This window comes from Porites lutea, chromosome 14 (assembly GCF_958299795.1).
Source record: "Porites lutea chromosome 14, jaPorLute2.1, whole genome shotgun sequence".
NCBI lineage: Eukaryota > Metazoa > Cnidaria > Anthozoa > Scleractinia > Poritidae > Porites > Porites lutea.
Window position 1 is genome coordinate 12,987,214 of NC_133214.1, and position 6,421 is coordinate 12,993,634.

At 40.4% G+C, this 6,421-nt stretch overlaps 1 pseudogene; it reads left to right on the top strand.

Moving 5' to 3' along the window:
• Positions 1–3,399: 3,399 nt before the first annotated feature.
• The window catches only part of LOC140923953 (uncharacterized), an 8,773-nt pseudogene continuing 5,751 nt past the window's right edge, over positions 3,400–6,421 (top strand).

Below are 6,421 nucleotides of genomic sequence, written 5' to 3' on the forward strand. Positions count from 1 at the left end.
CTAACCCTCCTGAATACTTTAAGGTATAAAAGAATCTTTAATAACATAAAATCGGGAGTGTAAAACTACAGATTCGTAAAAATCGCTAGAACAGAAAAAATAGTGTCTTTCTCTCAGTGTCTTGCACAAACCTCCTTTTTTGTCTAGCATCAACACGCAGGATTGATTTCGGTCTGCCGGGTCTTTTTCCTCTGCTAATAAATCTTTGCTCTCCTTAAACAATTAGAATTGTTGTTGTTTTTCTCTTCTATCCTTGTCCGCAGTTGCGGTTTTTTTACTGATCGACACTGAATTGCGTGGTCCGGGGGGGGGGAGGGGGTTGCTGCCATATTTGGGCTATATAGGTATGTGCCGCTGTGAATGGTATGGTTTTCAAGCAGTTTACTCTAGGATAGGGTATATAAATCAGAGCGTTTGGGTCTAGAATAGGGTATCATTTTTTAGGAAACTGATTAGTTGGTTGAAGATTTTATCTAGACCAGGGATTGTGGTATAAGGTTTTGTTTTGGCTAGACTGTGCTAATGACCTCAGTAGTTTCTGGAAAACAGCTACTCGAGGATAGGGGGGATTAGGGGAGTTTACTCTAGTATAGGGTAGGTTAAGGGTTCCTGGGTCCCAGCGGCACATCCCCACCCAGAAATTCCTAAAGTACCCCCCCCCCCCTCCGTGCGTGGTTCGACGAGAGAGGCGAAAAGCCTCAAGATGAGTTATTTAGCGCTAAACTTGTTCAACTTGACTTTGAAAAGGTATAACATCATTCATCCTCGGCGGATTAGTAATACAAACATCGATTCTCGGAAGTGTTTCTGCGAAATATCTCTTGCAACAACAACAACACCAAAAGCTTTATTTGCATGACCATAAAGGAATTACAGTATTGCAAAAGCTATTAGTCTAAATTTAAGTACTAATTCAACTAATTAGTACGTGCAAAACATTACAAAACGTCAAGGTTCTCATTCATTCATTCATTGATATTAATTTGGTTCTTAATTCAAAGCATTGCGAGATAAATGAAACTAATTGACAGTTAATTAAATAATCAGAGGAATTCATAAGAAGAGATATTAAAGTATCGCGTGAAAGTGATTTGAAGTCAGGTACTTTAGTTTCTAGTTTGGAGAAAAATATGTCTCTGATCTGAGAATAAGCCTTACAATCTAGTAAGAAATGATTTTCATCTTCGATTTTGTTACTTGTACAAAAGTGACATATCCTTTCATTGCGAGGAATGTTTTCGTATCTACCTGTTTCAATTCTAAGTTGATGACTACTTATTCTAAATCTAACTAATGCTTTTCTCGAAGGGTTTTTTCTTGTTAAAACTAGGTACGGCGAGGGGCTATAGTTGTCTTTGATTGTACAATAAAAACTGAGTTTTTGTGATTGTTGAAGGGTCTGATTCCAGTAAGAGACGTATTTGTTTTTCATTATACCGATATACCTATTAACTATTGAGTTACTCAATGAATTACAGGAAAAGTCATAGTTTAGATCATAGTAGTCAACCATTTTCATGAGATTAGAGTAAAAGCTAGTGTTTCCGTTATGATGAAGGTCAATTGAAATTTGTAAGGCCTGTTTAACTATAGAATCTTCATCTTTACCTCTCAGATAGTCTAAGTAATTTAGAATCTTTTTATTTATATCAATGATCATGGGAAATTTACCGAGTTCAGCTCTACAAGCAATGTTGGATGCCTTGTTATGTACTTGTAAATAACGTTTACAGAATTGCAAATGGGTTTTTTCAATTGCAGAGCTGTCCCAGGACTTAAAATCTGATTTAACAAAAGCACCCCAAACTTCACTGTTGTAGGTTAGAATTGGTGAAATCATAGAGTCAAAAATTTTACACGCAAGTGAGGGCTTAAGATTATTCAGATCCGTGTGCCGCCTGAGGCTGAAGAGCGCGTGAAGAGCTTTTTGTCGGAGATGTTCAAGCGAAAGTGTAAAACTAGCTTCCGCTCATACCCAAGAGCCAATGAAAAAGCAGACTCTGCATTTTCATTGGCTCTTGGGTATGAGCGGAAGCTTTATGGGATCCTGGCGAAGTATTTTGGTTCTCAACTTCCGTTAAGAAAGGCATAGCCAATAAAAAAAATCGATTAAATGGCCCCAGAGTCTTTCCGGCGTTGCCCCGCTGACCAAAAAGCCGGAAGACTCTGGGTACGAGATTGGGTGCCACTCTATCCAAATCTTCAACAAGATGTAACACATCTTTCTCAACGCCAGACTTGATATAATGTCGTTTCTCATTGTTAAAATTGTGAAGGCAATTTAGGCCAGTCTTAAGTTTCCACCCTCCGTAAATAAGCTGCCATCATGTTTAGTTATGTTTTCTGTGATGGCATGAAGCTTATCCAAGATGCGATTCGCCTCCCTTTTGCATCCCTTTTGTCAGACAACAAAAAGCGAAGACGGCTTTCAAGCTTTTCAACTTCTACAGTTACATTATATTTGGTGTGGGGGGAGGGGGGAAGGGGCAGTAAAAATTATCAAGAGATCAAGAGGGGGCACTGGACTAATTCTTCTTTTGCCAAGGGGGGGACACTACATAATAATGTCCCCTTTGAAGCTCATTTCTCAGTCCCTCCTCCTGATAATTATTGCACAGTCCCTTACCGTGGTAACAAAATTTCTGGATCTTGATAGAGACGGCCATTTGCATTGTCGAACGATGGAAAAGAAAAGTATGGACTACCGTTTTGCTCCTGAGTACAATCGTGCACAGAGACTGCGTAGATGTCAATTTTTTTTTCGGTTTCTTTTTTCTGCCATATTTGCAGGATCTCGGTTTTTTGAGGTCCAGAAATTCTGCTACCATGGCAACGTGACTTGACGACTTTTTTCTCTTTTATGAAAGGAACGTGTCTTTCCCTCGGGGGTTTGCCTCACTCGCTCGCACCTAACATGCTCGCCTTGCGCGACAGTCCTTAGGAACTCCTAACATTCTATATTCACATTAAATCTTAAATTTAAGAACACCTTTATAAATTAAAATGTTCAACAAGAGAGAATAAAGCTTGGTTGTCAACCTCTATCACGCTAGCGTCTCACGCAGACGTTTTTTGAGACTACATTCTCTAGCTCAGAAGGAGGTCGGACACCTCATGAACCCTGCACACTGAGAAAACCCGTATCTTAACAGCTTCTTTCCCTTTCCCTCTTTCCCAACCCCTCCCCACCCGTTTCGAGCTACTGATGAATTAGATTAATGGGCATTAACATCGGGGGATTAAGTGTAAAAAACCTCTAGGTCATTAGGTAAACGTAATAGGAAAGAGCGTTACTTCATTCAGGTTTTCATTCAAAAAGGCTTTCACTATTCTTTCCTATAGGCTACTAGGCGACAAACTCATTTCTACAATTTCACGGAGCTATACACTAGAACCACCATGGAGTATACACCAGAACAGTTAAATTATTTCAGAATATGTTACACTGCCTTCAACTTGGTACCCAAAGCACTTCGGAAAGTCTTCAAACAAGAGTGGAATTTTCTTTACATGACAACTCCGTTTGGGGAATGGAAAGACATTCCACAAAATGGACACGATTTCTACAACAACGAAACGGGAAAAAGCCGCGGAAAGGATGCTCGATATTTAACGATGATTCAAAAGGGAAACACGGAAGAGTGGGACTGCAGTTGTCTACTTTTTGCGATATTATTCTCAGATAGTATCGGTACCACTCTGAGTGCGACCATCAGAAAAGAGGTCGACGATCTTCGACAGGTTCGAAACGACATCGCTCACAAAACGAGGCTGAACTTACTGATACTGAATTCAAGAATTATGTAGCAAGAGTGATAGCTGCATTTACATCTTTGAAAGTCCCCACTGTTGAAGTCGAGGATGTTAAAAACCAGAGCAGCTTTCCCACAGCAGAAGTAAATAGCTTGAAGATACAGGCTGATAGACTTAAAGCTGATTTAAAAGTGAAAGATGAAGAAGTTAAAAATCTAAACGCCGAGTTACAATTGACCCAAGACACATTGCAGACCAAGCAGGAAGAAGTAGAAACGCTTACTCAGGAAATGCATTCCAAAGTTGAGTCTTTCTGTAGTCTTACATTCAGGCCATCGCACCAAATCATCAGACGTTCCATCGATGTCGCAAGAATCAAGAACAAGCTGGAGGAACTTTATAATGAAAGCAAAGGGGCCATCAGCACCATTTATTTATCAGGAATTCCGGGCTGTGGCAAAAGTCAAATCGCTCGTCAAGTGGGACAGGAACTCTATGAAAAAAGTTTGCGAGAGGACGAAGGTCTAACATTTGTTTCAACTCTGAATGCAGAAACCCTTGACTCACTTGCCGACTCCTATTTCAATCTAGCTAAACAACTGGGAGTTACGGAATACGCTCTGACCAACATAGCAACCTCCACGAAGGTCGACTCAAGTGAAAAAATTCAACATTTGATGCTTTTTATTTCTCCAAAGGTGAAACAATTTTCTGCCTGGCTGATTATTGTGGATAATGTTGTTGACCTATCCTTGGTTCGTAGTTATCTGCCTCCAACCGCCAGTGAAGAGTGGGGTCATGGTCAGATGCTAGTAACTACTCAAGATACTCAGTCAATACCCTTCACTTCCCCTCACACTTACCATGAGTCTCTCAGTAAAGGAATGCACCCAGATGATGCAGTAGACCTTTTAAGAGAAGTGTCCCAAATTTCGAATCAACAACAAGCTGAGGAGGTTGCTAAAATTCTAGAGTATCAGCCACTTGCCTTGGCAGCTGCTGCAGTCTACGTACAAACAATTGTCAGCTATGGTACCCCTAATTACGGTTGGACAAAATACCTGGAAACATTGAATAGCGAGGAACGCGAAGCCATAGAAGAGCTTTTCGCGAAAAAAAACAGAGCATATCCCAAAACAACGGCTACTGCAATCAGAATAGCAATAACTCGAGCTTTGGAAAGCGACAAAGTTCTTTGTGAAGTATTTTGTTTGTTTTCGCTGTGCACATCTGATTCTCTACCTTTTGAGGCTGCAGTTGACTTTGTTAAATTTCGTAACAAACAACAAAAAGAAGAATTTATCAGAGCTAAAATTCTGGAATCCCCCCTGATAACTTGCTCGTATGATGTTGACGGCACACCCACTTACTTAAGAGTACATAACGTTGTTCATGAAGTGCTTAAGTCCACTGTAACATCACTCCTAAACCGCACTCATAAAGCTGAGTACTTTTCTGTCGCTGTTAAGATTTTCAGTTCATTAGTTGAAGATAACAAGAAGCTACTACTTGCAAGTGAGAGTACGTGCATAAAGTTAAGACTAACTACCAGTCATTGTAAAGAGTTATATCAACATTTCAAGACTAATTTTACAGACACAGAATTAACAAACAATGAATTATTCCCCTCCATAGCTCCTAGAAATTTAGTATCCTGGCTTTGCTCGACTGCTGAAGTTAGTCGCTCCTTGAGTAATATATCGGACGCGCACCTCTTTTGTACATTATGCTCTGATTTTGTAAATTATCTTGATGACGAGCCAAGAGATAAGCTGGAAAAGGCGAATTATTTTCGAGTGCAAGGCCTTGTTTGCAAGGATCTTGACCAGAACGATCAAGCTAAAGAATACTTTGAGAAGTCTCTTGCCATCAAAAAAGAGATTTATGGTGAACACCATGGTGACGTAGCGACAAGTTACAACAATCTGGGAACTGTTAACAGTGCCCTTGGTCAGTACAATCAGGCTAAAGAATACCACGAGAAGTCTCTTGCCATCAGAAAAGAGGTTTATGGTGAACACCACGGTGACGTAGCGCAAAGTTACAACAATCTGGGAAGTGTTTACTGGAACCTTGGTCAGCACAATCAGGCTAAACAATACCATGAGAAGTCTCTTGCCATCAGAAAAGAGATTTATGGTGAACACCATGGTGACGTAGCGACAAGTTACAACAACCTGGGAAATGTCTACAGTGCCCTTGGTCAGTACAATCAGGCTAAAGAATACTATCAGAAGTCTCTTGCCATCAGAAAAGAGATTTATGGTGAACACCATAATGACGTAGCGGCAAGTTACAACAACCTGGGAAATGTTTACTGGAAGCTTGCTGTGTACAATCAGGCTAAAGAATACCATGAGAAGTCTCTTGCCGTTAGAAAAGAGATTTATGGTGAACACCATGGTGCCGTAGCGGCAGGTTACAACAACCTGGGAACTGTTTACAGTGACCTTGGTCAGTACAATCAGGCTAAAGAATACCATGAAAAGTCTCTTGCCATTAGAAAAGAGATTTATGGTGAACACCATGGTGCCGTAGCGACAAGTTACAACAACCTGGGAACTGTTTACAGCAAGCTTGGTCAGTACAATCAGGCTAAAGAATACCATGAGAAGTCTCTTGCCATTAGGAAAGAGATTTATGGTGAACATCATGGTGCCGTAGCGAC